Genomic DNA, 15,827 nt, shown 5'->3' with positions numbered 1-15,827 from the left:
GTCTCATTTAGTTCTCACAAAAACCATAAAAGAGGAGTGTGGAAAGATGGTAATGATGACCCTATATGCGAGACAGCAAAAGAAACACAGGTGTAAAGAACAGACTTTTGGACTCTACGGGAGAAGGTGAGGGTGGGATGATTTGAGAGAATAGCATTGAAACATGTATATTACCGTATGTGAAATAGATCACCAGTCCAAGTTAGATGCATGAAACAGGGCACTCAAAGCCAGTGCACTGGGAAAACCCTGAGAGATGGGATGGGGGGGAGGTGGCAGGGCGGGGTTCAGGATGGGGAACCTGAACACATATACACCCATAGTTGATTCATGTCAATGTATCGCAAAAATGACTACAATATTGTAAAGTAATTAGCCTCCAATTAAAATACATTAATTAATTTAAGCAAAACAAAAAAAAAGAGGAGTGTGGTAGGCAGAATAATGGCCTACAAAAGATGTCCACACCTTAATCCCCCAAATCTAAGAAAACATTACATTATAATGCCAAGGAGAAGTAAAGTAGCATATAAATTAAAACAGGGAGAATATTATGGGTTATCTGAGCAGCCTCGAGTTAATCACAAGAGTTGATAAATGTGGAAGACAGAGGCAGGAGAGTCAGTGTCAGAGTGATACAATGTGAGAAAGACTTAAACGGCCATTGCTGGCTCTGAAGATGGAAGGGCATCACCAAATGAAGAATGTGGACAGCCTTGAGAAGCTGAAAAAGGCAAGAAATAGACTGTCCCTTGGGGTCTGCAGAAGGCATACAGCTCTGCCAACATCTTGGTTTTAGTCCAGTGAGACCCACATCAGGCTTCTCACCGACAAAACTGAAAGATAACTGTGTGTTGTTTCAAGCCACTACATTTGTAATAATTTGTACAGTAGCAATAGGAAACTAATACAAAGAGGTACTATTGAATTTAAGGTGAGAAATATTGGGTCCCAAGTAAGGAGAGTTAACTATCTCAGTGGACAAATACTTTGTAATCATACAGTCTCATAGTTTGGGATACAAAGAAAGTGAAATTTCTGTTTATTTTCTTTAATGACATTATTATTTCAGCTACTCCTTCTCCTAAAAATGGGTGTGAAGCTATGATTGATTGCACTTGTCATATAGCACATGGCTTTTAAAACTATAAAACTGGCCTGTATATAATAAAGGAATTTTTTCTGAAAAATCTCATTTCACAATCATGGGATGAATATTTCATATAACTCAAGTGACAAAAGCATCTTCCCAGAACTGGTAAAATTTCCATGTAAGAAGTCCAAGAGCTTTAAAGAAAGTAAGTAGAAGAGAGTCAGCCAAGCAAAGAAATCTATCAGAAAATGTTTTAAATCTATCAGAAAATGGCTTAAAACTGGGAAGAGCATATGGATGTTTTTAACTGAGCTAAAATGCCATTTTCTGTTGTTGACTATATAAAGCAAATAGTTGTATCTCTTGAAATCAACCAGCTCATATTAGTATCTCTGGTATATAACAGAACTTTAGTGTTTATGCCAAATTCCTTAGGGGTGGCAGACACATCACAGGAGTATATTTCATGATAAGCCCTATGTGTGTTTTTATTAAATATCACAGTAAATCCTCACCTGCATAACTCTGAATAACATATTTCTGTGGTAAATCCTTCACCAGGCAATGATCTATACTGAGACAAAAAAATGCCTCAAGCACCTTCATTTTTAGCACTTTGTTCCAGTGACTTTAATCTGTAGCTTATTTCATCAGCAGAGTACATACTGATATATCTAATGGGGCCTAAACCCTGTTTGGCTTAAAATGACATTCTCTAGGGAAATGAAATGTGCTTACTGGTATGAAGTCAGCTAGTAACATAAAAACTATGTTTAGCAATTTATTAATTTCACTTGTTAGGCTGCAGAGCAGAGAGCCAAAACAACAATTGCTTTAATCTTTTGTTTCTTATCCTGTTTCTACCTACTGATAGGATGGCATTTAGGTGGCTCCTAGGGCTAAGCTTCAGAGTCTGCCTGGGGCAAAGCTTTCACACTGGTGAGACTTTCTCTACCCCTCATCATCAAGCTGTCCCTAGGTCCAGCAAACAAACACTCCTGAACAAGTTCTCATGTGCTTGGGCCATGTTTTCAAGTCCCTTAATCACAGCCCTTCATTTCTGACTTTGTCTATGATGACTCAAGAAGACTATTTTTCATCTTATGTATCTCCAATTATTTTATGTACACATTGTGGCTGTATTAGTCACCTAGCGGCATGATAGTGCTGCATAACAAATGAGCCTTAAAACTCAGTGACCTACAGCAATAAGCATTTATCCTTACATTTATGAATCTGTGTGTAACATGGTTTGGCTAATCCAGGCTTTCTTTCAGGCTGTGGGTGGGCTAGCCTTGGCTCTTGGCTGTAGGTTCAGTTCAAGTCTGTCTCAAGTATCTTTGTTCCAGGGCTAGGCTCATGGGAAACAGCTGTCGAGGCCAAGTTCCTCTCATGGTGGAGCACCGGAGCATAAGAAGGCAAACAGGACTATTCAGGCACATTTCTCTGCTATGTTACCCACATCTGATTACTAAAGCAAGTTACATGTCCAGGCCCAAAGTCAAAGAGTAGGAAAAACACAGTTCACACACATGAGAGCAAGGCAAGGGAGGAAATGATATAAGTATCTCATGGCAGAAGGAAGAACTGAGACCAAAAATTCAATCTACCACACTGGCCCATATCCACCAAAAATGTTGGGCCTCCTAATGAACCAACTCCTGGAAGGAGAGGGGTAGAGAAGTGTTCAAAAAAAGAAAAAAGCAAACTGCAGTTAGAATAACTATGAGTTTCCAGCAATAAGTCAAATTTAACAGGTATATGTTGGGTTTTATTTGCTAGCCTTAATCCTTGAATTTTTAGCATAGTTACAATTCATCCACACCTACTTTTATAGTTACTCTCCCATTTTCTACCTGTGTAGGCATCCTGCTACTAGCGTTGAGGTTTTTAAAAATAGTGCTAGCTCTGGAGTTTGAAAGGCCTGAATTTTAACCATAGATCTACCATGTATTTGTGAAGTAACCCTGAGTGAGACCTTGTATGGTTTGTGGCTTACGGTTCCTTATCTTTAAATTATGGTGATATCCGTGCTGTTGAGTTCTTGTAAGGATTCGTCATAACACATATAATACTTCTGGCACATAGTAGGAGTCCAAAATAGGAACTTATTTTCTTATAATTTGTCCTTCATCTCTCCCCTTCTCTCTGTCCTTCACCCAGGATCTGCCATAGAAATTTGTTTGTTGGCTCAGAAGAGTAGGTGGACATCTGACCATCTGTCCACTTTGACTATTTGTCAATAAACAATAACTTAGAGTCAAGCCATTCAGGGTTATCAGGAGCACACCATCTAAAGAATTTTCTCACAAGTTGGCAAGTTCTTGGTTTTGCTCTCATTCTTGTGAAGTAACTTAGGAAAATATAAGTATAGAATTTCAAGCATGTCAAGTCTAACTGTACAATCAGCTTTCAACTAAGCCAGAAAGAAAAACGGATCCCATCTCCTGCCAGGGTGCTCTAGGTCTTCAGGGTTTAGAAGTTTAAAACTTCCTTTATAAGAAAGGATTCCCTGAGCTCCTGTAACACCACCTCAAATTTAATGTTTAACTCCACTTCAACTTCCTAATATGTGTTCTAATTCACCAAAAAATAGTGCAATCAATTGACAAACCACAGTCTATTTTAAGAAGGTTGGATTCATCTCTCTCACCACTGTAATTTTACCATTTGGCACAACAGATGTTCTATAAATATTTGTCAAATAAATAAAAGAATTAATGACTGAATTTTTAAAAAGCTATGGTGGTAGTTGAGTCACTAAGTCATGTCTGACTCTTGTAACCCCATGGACTATAGCCTGCCAGGCTCCTCTGTCCATGGGATTCTCCAGGCAAGAATACTGGAATGGGTTGCCATTTCCTTCTCCAGAGGATCTTCCTGACCCAGGAATCGAACCCAGGTCTCCTGCGTTGCAGGTAGATTCTTTACCAACTGAGCTACAAGGGAAACAAAACAAACTATAGAACTTTTAATTAAATGCAAACTAAACTAAGCCTGTTATTTTTATTTCTCAACTCAAAATGCATTTTATTACTCACTTCTATTGACTTGAAGCTGCTGTTTCAAACTATCAGTCCTAGGCCCTAATATTTGAAGTATAATAAATTACTCTGAGATTTACTGTGTAATAGCTCATGCATGCAGCATTTAGGGGTTAAAGAGGAGGTCATTATAATCTAACCAGGGATATATTTGAATTTATAAAATGGATAATAATGCTAAAATGAAGTTTTCATTATTCCACAGTTTGATCTTTAAAGAACTGGACTTTAACTTTTTAATTCTTATGAATTAAAAGAAGTCTTGCATCTAGGGTTATTTATTGTATTTTACCTGCTTTAGAATCAAAAGCAAATGTTTGGCAATCATTTAAAGAGATTATCATAATATCGCATTTCAGAATTTGAACTGAAGCAGCAGTTCAAGAGCTTCTAAGGAACCGACTAAACAATCAAGTTATGTGAGTGTGTATGTGTGTGCACACATATGTGTGTAGACATAACACATACAATATACTATAATCCACCATAGGTAATCACAGGTAATATTGTAATTATAGGTAATATTTTATTCATATAGTTTAATATATAATGTACCTATAATATAAAAGTTTAAATATAATTTCAAACAATGCCTTAACTCTTAGAGTGTCCTTTTTGTGAAAAGGTTTCAAAGTAACATTTTTTTATTCTAATGACATTAATTTGAAAAAAAAATTTATAAAATTATAATACAAATAATATATATAATGGGTATATTCCTATACACTTCATTGGCACCATCCAGGAAAAATATTCCTATTACATTTTTGGTATATTTCTTTTTCTTTTACTATGAGGATATATGTATGGGTAGGGTAGGTGGGTGTATGTACTCAGTCATGTCTGGCTCTTTGTGGCCCCATAGACTATAGCCCACCAGGGTCCTCTGCCCATGGAATTTTCCAGGCAAGAATACTGGAGTGGGTTGCCATTTCCCACTCCAGGGGATCTTCCAGACCCAGGGATCAAACCCGCATCTCTTACATCTTCTGCATGGGCAGGAGGATTCCTTACCATTAGCACCACCTGGGAAGCTCATATGGGTTGGGAGAGGATTAACAAAATTGAAGTCATACTGCGTAAACAGCTTTGCTCTCTCTTTCTTTCACTCAACAATACATACTATATAATAAGGATATCTTTCAAAGTTCTTTATTTGCATCATTTTAATGATTGTATAACATTCTATACTACATATTTAGTCAATCCTCTAATGTTGGGCATTTAAGATATTTTAAATTTTATAATATTATAAATGAGACAGTAATTATTGTCTGCTGCCAGCTATTCTGTTCCACTCAGAAGCAGGCTTCAACCTAACTAAGTGGTAATGCTCCTTTTGGCCAGATTTTCAAATCAGGACAACTTGTTGGTCAGTTATCAAACAATAGAGTGGTGATTCTTTAGCCAGGTATTTACCCCTGGTTGAGCTAGTCAAGGTCAGCAGAGATCATATGTTCACAGTGTTGAAAATAATGCTCGTCAAAGTGTGGTAACGGCAAAGGTAGGCAAGATGGTTTTAGGTGGTACAGGAACACATGAGTAGTTATATGTCTAGTTTTAATGCATAATAAAATAACATCAATAGGGTAACCTCTTTGCATGAATACTTCAGTCAGTTTCAGTGATGATTTCTGCCTTTCATATATTCGTTGAACAAACTTTCATTGAGAATCTCCCAATCCGAGGCTCTGTTTCTAAGCATGGGGAATGCCAGTGTAAACAAGATGTAAGTTTTCTACCCTCAGGAGGCTTGCATTCTAGCAAGAGAAACAATAATTAAAAAGTAAACAAATATTTAAGTTCAGGAGGAAATTAAGAGCATAGAATATGACTGGGTAGGCTTGGATTCATTTTAGGGAGAGAGATATGAGTATATCTTTTCATAGGAGGTACCCCTTCTATTAAATGAAGGAATGAGCCATGTAAAGATCTAGGCATTCTCAGCAGAGTGAGCAACAAGGACAAAGTCATGAAAGAGAACAAGCCTGGTGCATTCTAGAAAACTAAAGCAGCCTGCTTGACTCAGTAGACTGAGCAAAGGGAAGCTGGTTAAGATGAAGTCAGGAGGGTGATTCAGGAGCCAGATTACAGAGGGCCGTGTAATACTTGATAACAATTAATTTGTTCAAAGTGCAATAGCAAGTGTTCAAAATGTAATAGCAAGCCACAAGACAGTTTTAAGTGGATTTTAATGAACAAATTTATATTTTGAAAATATAATCTGCTGCTTTATGGGGATTGATTGGAGGAATGCAGTAACAAAAATAGGAAGGCAAACTAGGAATTTAATTGATGCCACAGCCAGTTAGTCATAATAACTTGGACCAACATGACAGAAGGATATGATGAGAATTGTCAGATTCAAGGTATGTTTGAAGGTACAGAAGACCAGACTTGTTGACAGAAGAGAAGTAATGTTTGAGAAAATAAAGGATGACACCAGGTATTTGATTGTGTAACTCAGTAATTATGTAACTTGATGTGTATGCTAAATACAGAAACCTCTTGAGAAGTCTTGTTATAAAGCAAAGCCCAGAAAAGCTTCTGGAACCAGAGTGTGATAATAAGTCTAGGAGGGTCATTTTATTTTATTGAGATTGGAGGTCTATTTGTATGATGGTGAGAATGATCCAATATTGGGGGTGGTGGGGATGGATGTTCACAGGGTAAGCAAGAGTGGAGGGACTGTCCTTCAGAAGAGCAGGACCTACTCATCCTTTGTATCTAGAGGGAAGAGCATAAGGGTAGGATCAAGGAGGCTGGTAGATTTGGTAAAGGGGAAAGGAAGCAATTCTCTTGTTCTTGTTTTTATTTTCTTAGTGAAATTTTTAAAAGTCAAGGTTATCACCTGAGAGTGAGGACTGGGAGGGAATGTTGGAGCTTTGAAAAATGAGAAGATATAAAGCACTCATTTGAAAAAGTGGACAGGAAACTAATGAGAGAATTCTAGCAAAATTATCTATCCTACAGTTTTGAGATCTGTGGCAAGTCACAAAAAGCAAATGTGTTTTTCTTCCATTTTACTTAGGTGCTTAAATGAAAGCGTCAGGTAAGCAGAGTTTGGGTTTGGGTTTTGCCAAAGAATCACAATGGAGACAGGGAAGAACAAAAGAATTGACAGTACATGAAAGGGAGTGATGGTGACATCTATGGAATCTAAGATGGGTAATTAAAGAAGACAAAGGGGAGAACTGGACAGAGAAGAGGTATGGGGTGGACCCATGAATTACTGGAGTGGTAGGGTTCTTGAGGAGACAGGAAGAGATGCTCTGGATATCAGAAAGTGGGATGATGGAAAAGAAGAATTTGGAGGTTACTGATAATCATAAAATCTAGGCTATGACTGTGGGAGTAGGTGAACACAGTCCAAGGAGGGCATGGAAGAGAGGAAGAGATATTGGAGTGAGGGGGTCAAAGAACTAGAATTGATCTCCCAAGTAAGTGGTCCTGAATCATTTCTGTTCATTCAGATCAACCTGAGAGTTAAAAAAAAAAAACAACCCTAATACTTGAATTCCATCTTGACTAATTAATCTACTGACACTGGTTGTAATAAAGGAAAGCACAGTGTTCATTTACAGCATGCCAAGCAACAAAAACGACGTAGTTCATGCTCAGAAGATCCAAACTCCCCGGTGGATTTCAGGGAAGGGTTTTAAAGGCATTACTTGGGGTGAGTGTTGCAGCTTGTGGACCTTCTTCTGACTGGCTAATGGTGAGGTAACAGGGTGATGATTTAGGAATCTTAATCATCAGCCTTCTGGTTCTAATCAGTCTGGGGTCTGCTTGCTTGTGGTCAGCATGTAGTCAGCATCCTCCCACAGAAGGTCTCAGTTGAACAACTCAAGGATACGTGACAGATTGTTACGTGTATTCCTTGAGAAGGAATATTTTATCTGAACCATTGTCGTTACCTTTCTTGCTTGACTGCTTTTCCTTTCTGCAATCCCTGTCTTCCATAATTAGTAACTGCTTGAGTCTGTTCTTTGAAACCTCAGGGAAAATCTAGAAGAGTAATGCCTTTCTCTACAAACAAGAAATGGAGAACATGGAGGGGATTTTTTACCTGAGACAGCTTCATGGGGTCCTGCTTGGTTTTAACCTCCACTTCTCTTTGATACTCTTCAATCCGGAGGGGAACAGGGGTGAGACAAGAAAGGGAATAAAGTTTCCAATAGAGATGTTAATCATAAACTTGGCAGGGAAACTTGGTTTTAGGGAACTCAATTTCAGGAGTAGTGGTGAAGGGAAACACAGTGAGCCAGCTGCTAAAATCTTTCATGCGTGAAGCAGAATGACTGAGTAGATAGGAAATGAAAGCACTCTCCTAACATAATCTCAAGGGAACTGGGGTTTCTGAAAGAGAAGCAATGATGAAAAACAGGGAGAATAACCATTTTTCTATTCCTCCCTCTGATCTGGAAACGTTGGGCATGGAAGCAAAAACAACCATCCTTTAAAAGGGCAGCAGGTAAGCTGGATGTAACTGGGAGAGTCAGGTCTTAGAAGGTGATGTATCCAGAGAATAGTCTGAGACAAGAATTCAGAAAAAACAATTTAGAGAATGTTATGCCGGATGTCAGAATCCCCGAGCGGGAAGAGAGAAGGCCTCCAAGACAATGCAACCTGCGCAGGAAGGGAAGTTTATTACTGACTCGAGCCAGGACTCTCCGCCCGCAACCAACGCAGTGGTGCTAGTCAGAGAGCCCCGAGCCCAAGCTGTTACACAAATTTATAGGGTGAGAAGCAGATTGGTTACACGTTTGCTAAGCAATTTCATTGGTCAATACTTTCGCACGCGCAGGACTTTCCTGGGGGTTTCCACCCCGTTCCTAATTTCCTAATTGGCAACCAGCGGTCAGTATTAAGTGAAAGCTAATTGGTCCTAACTGGCTAATTGGTTGTATCCAGGTGGCCTGATAATCTTACCAAGTAGGAAGGCCTACTCCTAATCTAAGCTGCGTTACTTCTGCTCGCCTCACAGAGAAGAGTGTGAAGGTAAAAGAGGTTCAAGCCCTGAGTTCCAAAGGCTGCCCTGGTAAGGACTGCAGTTTGGGAAGGAATGAGAGAGTAGGTCAGGGAAAGGGATATTCAGAAATGTATAGATGAGAGTCCCTGTGTTAATCTGAGAGGCTTGAATTGTAGTGATTAGTCCCATGGTCTCTCAGGGAAAGGTGGAAAATTAGTTCTAAGGATCACTTCCTTCTTGGGATAGGTTGTTTAGGCAGCATGTGGTGATGAAGCAAGTGGAGGAACTGGGTAGATGGAGTGGGAATCTGTGAATCTCAAACCCTTTGAAGTTGGATCGAGAGCCGTGTCAAAAGCTGTAGAATAGTCCCACAAGTGTAAGCTATGAGCTTTCCTTAAAATCTTTGACTTGAGCAGTTAAATGGCCTGAATCTCAGAACTTTATGAGTCCTGTTGTATTATCTAGTTATGTGTCTGTTTACAACTAGGCTTTAAATTGCCCTAGCAGAATCTTTTTTTACTAACCTTTTACCCTCAGCACCTAGCACAGTGCTGGCTACAAAGGAAGTGGTTAATAAATGTTTAATGTACTGAAATGAACGGCTTAAAAAGCTAAAGACAAGGTTTTATTGCATCTAGAGTTAAGTAACCAAGTGAGGTACAATATTTTGTTAGCAATTCTAGGTAGTAATCTTACCAGGCTGGACCTATTGCTAAGTACACTTACATTTCTAACCACAAAGAGCACTTTTATTTTTCACTTGTTAAAATAATTAAATTAAAATAGTTTCTGCCAGGAATTGGTGCCACAATATATGTGGTTAAGTATTACATTAAGAAATCAATATTTCTAGCTTGCACTAAGTACATTAGCATCCCTTAATTTAGACGCGTGAACAGTGTGTGAGCTTAAGATTCATTTCACAAAAACATAAATTAGATCAGCTAACCCAAGGAGAAAATGAAACCTCAACATAGGCTTTAGTTCTAAACTTTTTGTTCTATTTGGGGCACAGGTTTTCCCTTTCTTTGGAATTTGTTGTTTGGACTCTAGGCAATCTAACACAAAGCAAAAGCAGAGAGGAGAGAATCTCTGCTCAAAAAATCTGCCAGCTGATCGCAGTCTCTTGTGGTAGAACCCTGTTGTATTTCTTCCTCATTTATAATGATGTATTTCAAAAATCCAGGTACCAAGTATTTAATCTAATAAGTGATTTGCTAGTATATTATTTTTAAAAATCTTTTTTATGCTATATATTAAAATGAAGATTTATTATGAGAGAAAAAATTAAGGAAAATAGAACAAGACCATCCTATATTTATGCAACCCAAGTGCAATAAAAAAATGCAAAGGAAAATATTCAAATATACAAAAACTTATAAAATCATAAATATGCAAATCACAAAACAATTGAAAGAAAAATATTTTCATCAAATATGAAAAAATGTTAATAAGAAAAATTACCTCAATAGTTAATAATCAAAAGATATGAATGACAACTTCACAAAGAGATATAAATTGTAAAGGAAATAAATTTAAGAGTCAAAATACTAGTTTATACTTAACAAATGAGCCAAACTAGATTAATAAAAATACAAATGCTAGTGAAAGTGTGGTATAAAATATTTGCACAGAACTTGTAATATTGTAATTTAGGGTAACCATTTTAAAAACTTATATTGAAGTGTTATTGTTTTAACATTCCTACCTTTATATTTAATAATTCTAGCTCTTCAGTTAAAAAAAGAAATCGGTAGAGTGGATACAAAATTTTCCAAGATGTCCACTGAATATTTTCAATTGTAAAATCATAATAGGAACAATCCATACAAATTATAACAAAGGGATAGTTATAGTTAGAGTACTATGAAAGTTATATGAAATCCTTAGACTGACTGCTCTACAGAAAAACCCTCTTATTTATGGTTTCACTTTCAGTTACCTATGGTCAACCATAGTCCAAAAGTATTAAATGGAAAATTTCAGAAATAATTCATGTTTTTAAATCGCACACCGTTCTGAGTAGCAAGATAAAAGCTTGCGCCATCTCACTGTCCCATCCAGGATGTGAGTCATCCCTTTGTCCAGCTATCCTACCTCTTAGTCACCTAGCAGCCGTCTTAGTTATCAGACCAACTATCACACGATCAAGTGCTCGTGCTTAAGTCACCCTTATTTTACTCAATAATGACACCAAAGCACAGGAGTAGTGATGCTGGCAATTCGCATACGCCAAAGAGAAGCTGTAGGAAGATTCCTTTAAGTGAAAAGGTTAGGGTTAGTAAGTTCTTGACTTACTAAGGAAAGAGAAAAAAAAGTGTGTGCAGAGTTTGCTAAAATCTAAGTCAGAACTAATCTCTCTCTGAAATTTTAAGAAAGAAAAAGAAATTCATGCTGGTTTGGCTGTTGTACCTCAGATTACAAAAGTTATGGTCACACTGTGTGATAAATGCTTAGTTAAGATAGAAAATGCTAGTGACTCAGAGGTAAGGAATCTGCCTGCCAATGCAGGAGACACAGGAGATAGGAGACGTGGGTTTAATCCCTGGGTCAGGAAGGTCCTCTGGAGAAGAAAATGGCAACTTGATCCAGTATTCTTGCCTGGGAAATTCCATGGACAGAGGAGCCTGGCGGGCTACAGCCCATGGGGTCACAAAGAGTCAGATGCGACTCAGCATGCAGGCATGCACCACAAGATGGAAAAGACATTAAGTTTATATTATAAGATATTTTTAAGAGAGAGAGACCATATTCACATGACTTCCATTACAGTGTATTGTTATAATTGTTCTAGTTTATTATTGCTTTTGTTAATCTCTTACTGTGCCAAGTTTATAAACTAAACTTGATCATACTATATATATATATATAAACATAGTATATGTACAGTTCAGTACTGTAAATGGTTTCAGGCATTCAGTGAGAATGTTGGAATGCACCCCACATAAGGGACTACAGTAGTACATGACAGTGGAAATGTCATGGAGTTATATTAATTATTATTGATATATATTATATAGTATATATTATAATTATAGTAATTATAATAATTAATAATTATTATAATGAAATAAGCTTACAAAGTCTATTTAGCCACATGAAAAAATACTTCTGTAGATCAACAAAAAAAATGAGAAGTTTAAACTTATATCTGCCGTGAGATTACACTCAATAAAATACATGGAATTTGGATTAAGATTAAAAGGAACTAACATTTTTAATATAACTATTTCAAAATGAATAATAGTAGTAGCTAATATTTACTAAGCACTTACTTGGGCTAAGGACTGCTCTAAGTACTCTACATGTTTTATCTAATGTAATCTTCAAACCACCCAATTAAGTAGGTATTATTAATATCTCCATTTTACAGATAAGGAAATGGGAGTCCAAAGAGGTTTAATGTTTAATAACTTTTTTCATGGTCACTCAGCTACAGTCAGAAGGCAGAGAGTCAGAATTCAACCCCTGCCAATCTGGCCTCATGATGACATAACAATGAACTATTTTATTTTTCAAGCCGCTTTATACTATGGTTGAGATATTGCTTAAATGATTAACAAAGAAGGATTTTTATGCAAACTATTCTCAGATAAAGCTAAAGGTATGGAAAATAGATCTCTTTAATTCTTTGCCATGGGGATTTCTCTAACTCCTAAGAATTGTTTATTTAAAAGGAACTTGGAAAACAAGGAGCATTCCTTGTTTCTCCATTCCTGCTATCATTCCTAATAAACCAGTCTCCACTATAACTTATTCAGGGAGAGTTAATACCGTCAACTCTAGGGGACAATCAGCCCTATCTCCATACTGAGATAAAGATAACGCTTATAGGTTCTCATCCACCTGGTGAATACTGTTACCATTCAGCTGTCGAAAAAACTACAATCAAATCATAGAAAATCATGCTTCCTGGAGGCACATGAAGAAATGCAAAGGCACAGGCTAGAAAAAAAGATGTTACAATACCATATGATATCACTTTTATGTGGAATCTAAAATATGGTACAAATCAACATATCTATGGAACAGAAACAGACTCACAGATAGAAGAGTTGCCAGTGGTGGAGGAGGGTAGAAGAGGGAAGGAATGCAAGTTCTGGATTAGCAGAGGCAAGCTATTACATATAGGATGGATAAACAACAAGGTCCTACTGTAGAGCACCAGGGACTATATTCAATATCCTGTGACAAACCATAATGGAAAAGAACATGAAAAACTATATATATATGTGTGCATATATACATCTCATATGTGTGTGTGTGTATATATATACATATATATATATATCTGAGTCATTTCGCTGTACAGAATAAATTAATACAGCACTGTAAATCAACTATACTTCAATAAAATTTTTTTAAAGGTTATATTAAAATGATTGAATTTTTTTCCTCTTTCAAAAATAAAAGCCTGTAGGAAATCTCGCCTTGAGCATTTTTGCCCACTGTCATAGCAATCTTCTTTTGCTTTCCCTCAAAAACAAAGGTAATCTGAGTGTCATCCAGCACACACATGCAGTTTAGATTCATTTTAGAGGAACAGTCCACTGGTGTCTCTGGCATAGCATGAGACTGCGGGGTTGTGGAAACATTTTCAGCAGACCCGGAATACTGATTCATCACTCCAAACTAGCCTTCTTCTCTAGCTCACTCCTAAGAATCAATATTCTTTTCAAATGTTCAGTATTTTTATCTACAAATAAGAAAAAGAGTTTCTTTACCGTCCTAAAAATGGCATTACAGGAGGCACCAATTTGAATGGCAACTCAAATGTGCTCTGGTGGGGAGAAGAAAACAATGGGAGCTTAAAAAGGCAACAAAGAGAAATTAGGCAGGTTATCTTTACAGAGCTATGATTGGTGCTGGCAGGCATTCAGTCGCTTGCTGGCAGCAGATAGGTTGCTAGGCTGTGTTCTCTAAGGAATAAAGAATTCTAGGTGGTCTCCAGAGGGCTGGATCCAAAGTTCCTGTTGTGTCAGGGGTAGACACGTGTAAGCTCTACTTTCTTCTTGGCCTCCCAGCTCCCTCTCAGATCACTTTGAAATAAATGACTTCATTTCTTATTGATTTAAGCCACTGATACTTAAGAGATTTGTGTTACAACACCTAGTACTCTCAGCTAACCATCATTTATGGCCCCCTCACCTCCCCACTCTTTTCAACTTTGGAAGGCTCGCCCTCCTTCTTCACCTCCTGTCTCCAGAATACACAGAATCACAAATTCAGTCTGCCACAGACTGGGCCTGTTAAGCAGCAATCAGTGTGGCTGCCGATTAGGGCCTGAAAAGGGAGAAGGTAACCTTGGACCAACATATGTTCACCAATCTTCAGTCTAGTTAGATTTCAAAGACTATTTCAAAGACTATCTCTCAATGAAAGAAAGGGGAGAACCTGTTAACAGAATGAGTCTGAGATTGCTTCTCATAGAGGGCTCATCAGTTCAGTTCAGTTCAGTCGCTCAGCCGTGTCCGACTCTTTGCAACCCCATGAACTGCAGCACGCCAGGCCTCCCTGTCCGTCACCAACTCCCGGAGTTTACTCAAACTCATGTCCATTGAGTTGGTGATGCCATCCAACCATCTCATCCTCTGTCATCCCCTTCTCCTCCTGCCTTCAATCTTTCCCAGCATCAAGGTCTTTTCAAATGAGTCAGTTCTTCGCATCAGGTGGCCAAAGTACTGGAGTTTAAGCTTCAACATCAGTCTGTCCAATGAACATCCAGGACTGATTTCCTTTAGGATGGACTGGTTGGATCTCCTCGCGGTCCAAGGGACTCTCAAGCGTCTTCTCCAACACCATAGTTCAAAAGCATCAATTCTTTGGCGCTCAGCTTTCTTTATAGTCCAACTCTCACATCCATACATGACCACTGGAGAAACCATAGCCTTGACTAGATGGACCTTTGTTGACAAAGTAATATCTCTGCTTTTTAATATGCTGTCTAGGTTGGCCATAACTTTTCTTCCAAGGAGTAAGCATCTTTTTATTTCATGGCTGCAGTCACCATCTGCAGTGATTTTGGAGCCCCCAAAAATAAAGTCTGCCGCTGTTTCCACTGTTTCTCCATCTATTTGCCATGAAGTGATGGGACCTGATGCCATGATCTTAGTTTTCTGTATGTTGAGCTTTAAGCCAACTTTTTCACTCTCCTCTTTCACTTTCATCAAGAAACTCTTTAGTTCTTCTTCACTTTCTGCCATAAGGGTGGTGTCATCTGCATATCTGAGCTTATTGATATTTCTCCCGGCAATCTTGATTCTAGCTTGTGCTTCATCCAGCCCATCGTTTCTCATGATGTACTCTGCATGTAAGTTAAATAAGCACGGTGACAACATACAGCCTTGACGTACTCCTTTTCCTACCATATTCAGATCATAGTCTCGGAGATGGTGGTATTTGAAAAAGATTAACTTCATCTACCAGACTAGGGCAAAAGCCGGGCTCTGTCTTTAGACCATGTTGCAGAGGTGGCTCACAGCAGCATCTAAAATTCACAGTAACATTAAGATTAAAGAGCTTCATGGGAACATGTAGGAGCTACAACCCTGGTGGCCACAAGTGGTGGTGTCACCTTTGTAGGCCTTCCTCAGAATGCACTGCTGTCTGCCTTGAGTCCTGCTGAAGCTTTCCCCAGTCCCGCAAACCCCACTGGTGTGGACTCGTTGACCCCGGAAACATTCACCACCAGATGTACATGCTGAAGGCTGGTGTGATT

Source organism: Cervus elaphus, chromosome 29 (genome assembly GCF_910594005.1).
Source record: "Cervus elaphus chromosome 29, mCerEla1.1, whole genome shotgun sequence".
Taxonomy (NCBI): domain Eukaryota; kingdom Metazoa; phylum Chordata; class Mammalia; order Artiodactyla; family Cervidae; genus Cervus; species Cervus elaphus.
The sequence above is the reverse complement of the archived record's forward strand: the minus strand, read 5'-3'. Positions refer to the sequence as shown.